We start from the raw sequence: 6,218 nt of genomic DNA on the forward strand, positions 1-6,218 counted from the left end.
CCCTTGAAATCTAAGAAAAGGCCATCCAACCTTTCTGAAGTCAATAGGAGCCTTCCCAAGTAATCTCAATGAATTTACAATGAATTTATGGAGGCAGGGAGGAGTCATGTAGCAAAAAGAGATTAAGCACATGTTAAACAGATGCTATGCTGATTAAAATATAAAAACCACAGACATGTACATAAAAAAAAAAGCCACAGTGTTTGGTGTTAGCTTACAGTTCAGACAACAGTCCTTTTGGCTACATCATGTCACCTGTTAACCCTGTACTGAGCACTTCATACATACCAGGTACTTCAAATGTTCTGCTTGAATCCACAACCATGTTTAATCCTATGTTCAGTACACAGATGCTCTGCCTCCATGTCACACACATTTCCCTCCTCACATTTACCCCTTGCAGATCTGGCAGCCACTGCTCTCTGCTCAGTCCATGACCAGCCCTCCTTGCGTCTCCCCTCCAGTTCCTGCTGGCACTTCAGATGCTGGACTGTAGGTCTTTAGCTGTAATGACAGAAATCTAATTGCTTTTCCCAGGTTTTTATATAAAGGTAACACAAGGGACTAGGTGCCTCTTATTATCCAGATGGCATGTTACCCATATTCTTACTACTGCTGCCAAACACAACTGATTCTCATTCTGCGTGGTGCTTTCGTAAGGGTCTATCCACTGCTTATTATATTGACAGAAGTGAAAGTTAGTAGAAATTGGCAAACCGTGATTCTCCAGCCAGGCTTTTAGAAATCACAGCACAGCAACATGTGGTGTCCTGTTCCTAGATCAGTGCCAAATAGTGAATGAGCCAAAATTAAAACAAACTGTGAGGATTACAAAATACACCAAGAAACAATTAGAGGTATAATCAAGGATATCAGCTTGTAGCAGACCAAGTCAAACTAGACTGTTTTCCCAGCTTTGACATCGCACAGTCTTTTCTGTCACCACTGGCCTTTTTAAGTTAAATACATTCAATTATTTACAACTAGGTGTATAACCATAAACATGCAACAATCCACATGCTTACTTCATCAGGTAACCTTTCTTTAATAATCTAATATCATATTATCTTTACTGTTGCTGCAAATCTAGGTGACTCATCTAATGTAGTATGTGAAAAACTGAACTCTAGAGGCTGGGCTGCTAAGGGTATGTGTCAGTAGTTGCGTTGGTGGCTCTGTTCCTCTATTTAATTTCTCTGGCTTCTGTTGGAGAAGCTCATCCATGCTCCATGTGACAGGTGGAGGTGGCTGGGTATTGTTAGCATGTCACACTGGTCTGCAGAGCACTTTATTTCAAGGCTGTATCATGACTTCTTGAATGGCCAAAGAAGTGAACAGGGTTTCTTGTATGAGCAGTACACCTTCGCAAGCTCATCCTGCCAATCAGAACAGAAGTAGGTTTAATAGATCCAGCAACGGCTTCTTCTTGCTTCTCATAGACTCACTCATTTTAAGGCCAGCAAGAACCTAATTCACCTTATCTGAGTACCTAACAGAGGCCACTTTATTTTATCCAGCTACTCATGTATGGAACTCAGCAGTTACACTGACTGGAAGTACACCTCCTGGAAATGCAGCCAGGCTTACTTGCAAAGCATTAAACAATGGAGAATCAACTGCTTCTCTCTGAAAGTTTATTCTATGGTAGTCACCTCCACCTCTCAAAATATATGACTTTTTAATTGCAGTTGGCTGATTTTTTTTTAACTCCAGACACTGGTTTTAGTTACATATTTTTCTGATCAGCTAAAGAGTCATTTGGTACTGAGTATTCTACCCTTATGAAGGTACTTTCATATATATAAAGTCATCTCTCGATCTTAAAAAACAAGAAATCTTAAAATATTGCTGCATGATTTTTTTTTCAGTCCTAGAATAATTTTATAGCTCATTTCAGCACTTTTGGAAACATTCTTTGTAATAATGTCAATGGCAGATTTGGAAACAGAACTCCCCTTGTAACTGGCACTGTCACTTGTAAATATCACACAGACTTAAAAGTACCCAAAGTAACTCAGAGGAGGGTGGAAAGAGTTGCGAAGGTGAAAATAAAACTCTGCTCTGTTTCATGCGAGGTCAGGAAATGAAGGTTTCAAGGCATCCCATTAGGACTCATGAAGAGAAAGGAAATTTATTTGAAGCAGTTGTTTACATTTGCTTTAGAGAAACAAGTGAGGTGCTGATCTTATGCAGCTTGTGAAGACCAAACTTGCAAAAGAAGACAAGAAGCCAAAAATCAGCAAGGAGCTATCTTACCAGGTGAGAGAGGATATCCAGGTTCCAAAAGTCAACTTGATGGATGAGGCCTCAGTGGCTCTGCAGAAGTTGAGGCTGGAATGACAGACACTCAGAATTACCCTTCTTGCTCAGATACCTGGTTCAAGGAGAAATTTCTCTTTTGCTATTTGCACTCTGCTGATTTGGCTTACTGAATTGTCAATTGTCTCACCTCTTTAGAAACATAACAAACAAGAACATGTTGATTTTGTGAGTATCAAATTTGTTTTAGAAACTGTTACTGGCTTCAGACTGTTGTAGAGGAATTCAGTCTTTCATTAAAAATAAATACGTTCTGGAAACCTTTGGCTGCATCTACTCTGCTGAACTGGACAATGCCATGAAGGGGGAAACTGTTAAATTGCTAGAATAATCCTCGGCACAATTTTGGCCTAAACCAAATAACTCTCAGCTGGGATTATAATGCATGCTTTGGCAGTTAGTATTGGCAAGGGTCTGTTCTCTATAGACAGCATGCGTGCAAAATAGGTCATGGAGCCTGCAGACTGTCTGGAGCATCATCACTGAAAGATGTGACCTGTTCCATTCCTCTCAATGGGACATGTCATACTCCAAGCTGTACTTTGAGATAGCAATTCACATGCCAGTATTCTCAGCTGCTTCACCAATGGTTGTTTCTGTCCTGGTTTAGATGAGGCTCACCCGAACTAAACAACTTACATTGGTGATACAGCATTATTATCTTAATTTTATTGCAACTTTTACTTTAATTGAAGTTTACTGTAATGCCCTAAATATTAGGATCAAGAGACTACATGAAGACCTTAGCTTCATTCAAGCCCTGTAATTCTGACAGAGTAAACAACTGGAAATGGAAAACAAAATACTGTGAAAGACTAGTGACCTTTATATATAGATGCGATTACATATACTGTGATTATAATTTCAAAATCTATGGTAAAATGAAAATGCACTGAAAGCACAAACAAGTCCATCCAGTTACTGAAATGGATGTGTTAGCAACATTGAAATAGTAAATGGTTCACTTGGCAACTTCCCTACCTCAGTTTAAAAGAAATTGCCACAGGATTTAACAGAATCACAGAACAGTTGAGGTTGGAAGGGACCTCTGGAGGTCATCTGGTCCACCCGCCTTGCTCAAGCAGGGTCACCTAGAGCAGGCTGCCCAGGACCACATCCAGATGGCTTTTGAATATCTATCTCCAAGGACAGATATTTCCACAACCTTTCTGGGCAACCTGTGCCAGTGCTCGGTCACGCTCACAGTGAAAAAGTGTTTCTTGATGTTTGGATGGAGCCTCCTGTGTTTCAGTTTGTGCCCACTGCCTCCGGTCCTCTCACTGGGCACCATCTGGCTGGCTCCATCTTCTTTACACCCTCCCTTCAGGTATTTATCTGCATTGATGAGATCCCCCCTGAGCCTTCTCTTCTCCAGGCTCAACAGTCCCAGCTCTCCCAGCCTTTCATCACAGGAGAGGTGCTCCAGTCCCTTCATCACCTTAGCTGCCCTTTGCTGGACTCTCTCCAGTACTTCCATCTGTCTATGCCACTGTGGAGCCCAGACATGGACACAGCACTCCAGGTATGGCCTCACCAGTGCTGACCAGAGAGGAAAGATCACCTCCCTCCACCTGCCAGCAACGCTCCTCCTCATGCAGGCCCGGATGCCGTAAGCCGCCTTTGCTGCAAGGGCCAAATTTAGAGCTGACTTGCCATAAAGTACTGACAGGCAGACGCTAATACTGCTGTGCTCTCACGGTTCTGAGAGTTCAAGATACTACATGATACCAACAGTCAATGATATAGAGATATGAATGACAATGGTCTTGTGCATCACACTGAATTACCTCAAGCAGCCCATTCTGCCTTTGTGTAAGGTTTTGGGCTACCCTCTTTTGTAACAGGGTACCTACGGTTTTCTAGCATCTGAGAATTGCTGCAGTTCACACTCCACTTGTGGAGTCTCCTTAGCTATGGAGAGCCTTCAGGAGGTAATTTGGATACCGGAGTGGCTCAGAGAAGCCAGAGTGGAACTGCTGTCTCCGTGCAGAGCAAACAGGCAGAATGAAGCAGTGCAGCCAGCTAGGAAGGAGGATGCTTGCTGATGAGAAAAGAAAACTTTCCATGCCTCCCAGTCACACAAAACAATTGCTAGATGTTTTAGCAAGCCACAGACCTAAAGTATTCATCACATTTCCTGTTTCTGAACTTGCTGACCATCATAAGAGCTCAGAAAACCCAAAACCTCTCCAATTTACACAGTTGGAAACAGACTCTAGGCAGGCAACTGAGCCATAAATATGTATCTGCAGGACCTGGGCACTCAAAATTTATTACCCAGCCAGCTCTGTATAAGTACACCAGCCCCATTCTGTTCAGGTCCTGTCCCCTTCCTGGATTCCCCATTTCCATGGAGGAGAAACCCAGCTGCATCAGCTGGAAGCTGTGGCATGCTCCAGGCAGGTCCCTGATTTTTAACAGGAAGGGGCCTAGGACCTTCAGGGAAGGCATCTGCCCCGCAACCCAGCATAGCTGGAGTGCCTGCACTGCTGGCTCAGACCACCCACACCACTGAGTCGAAAGCTGGGCTGGCCACAGCAGTGGTACGGTGGCAACCCCTGCTGCTGGGATCCAGGCAGGGAAACACAGCAGCATAGAGGGTGCTCTGCCTCATTTGTTACTCCTATGCATGGCAGGTGGGGGAAAAAAATACCCCAAATCATTAACAATGCCTCGCATTTCCCATTGTTAGGCCCCATCTTATGTTGTTTATAACTTTGCCAGCTCTAACCATACAGTCCACAGTTTCCCCAGTTTGGTGCCTGCTCAAAGTTTTTGGAGAAGATCAGCCACAATTCAACTGTTTCTGAAAAGAAAGTAACTAACCATGTTAAAAAAAAAAATGTGACTTTTTCTTTGAGCTGCTCTGGCACCCCCAGGCTTTAGAGCATTCACATGAAATTTGTCAGGAGGTGGCCTTCCCGTCTGGGACATGTTGAGCAAGAAGTCTTTGAAAATACGTGGTTTGCAATGATCAGGAGAAACATGTTAGAGTTTATAGCTAATTTCTCAGGAGAGACTGTCTGGAATGACAATGTCCCTGCTTCTGGTGAGCACGGAAACTGCAGTTCTGTGCTGCGTGGACTCAGTACTTTACACCAGACACCAGATGAGGAAGATTCTCTCGTGCTCCTCAAGCTCCCCCTGCTTTTCATTCTGTGATTCTCTGGCTCCGCTTCAATGAGCCAGTTACCTTGAGAGTGTTTCCTCATCTTCTTGTAACATTGGGTGGCTAGGATGTTTTAGTCCTCACAAACTGGAATAAGTGGGACAGTGTGGGTGTAAATGGATCTTCCTTCTCTGCTGGAAGAACTGCATTCTCAGGGATCAGAATAGGAAACCCAGACAACACAGCAAAAAGGTCACTAGATAAAATAAGATGAATTAAAGGAGAGAACTGGGGTTCAGATTCCAATCTCCTGGCCAATTTCTACAGATGCTATTCAAGAAAATCTGAAGTAAAAGGAAAGCCAGCCTTAAAATACTAAGTCTCTCCCTATTGTTTGTGGGCTTTTGTTTGTCATAGTTTTTTATATTCATCCCAGCAACGATGTGAACACATTATTAAAAATAACTGGCTGCAAAACTCTGTGTGCACGAGGTTAAAGTTAATCCTGCAGGAAACTTATTCCTCCTTCTTCACATCCACACTGGAGTAATTTGCCCTGTCTTCCTCAAAACCTATTCTCAGACTTCCAGCAGCGCTAGGAGTATAAGCAACGGCAGCGCCTTATTTATTAAATTTCACAAGCCAAGTTAATGCACTTTTCTGCAGTTCTAATTGCTTTTCTACAGTTGCTTGCACAAGTGACAGAACAGGCCTTTAGAAATGTAGGTTTACTACAGAGTTTGGTTCCTACTCTTTCTATGCACCAACATCTTTGACTGAAGGAAAATGA

The sequence above is a fragment of the Chlamydotis macqueenii genome, chromosome 3, assembly GCF_036417535.1.
Source record: "Chlamydotis macqueenii isolate bChlMac1 chromosome 3, bChlMac1.mat, whole genome shotgun sequence".
Classification (NCBI taxonomy): domain Eukaryota; kingdom Metazoa; phylum Chordata; class Aves; order Otidiformes; family Otididae; genus Chlamydotis; species Chlamydotis macqueenii.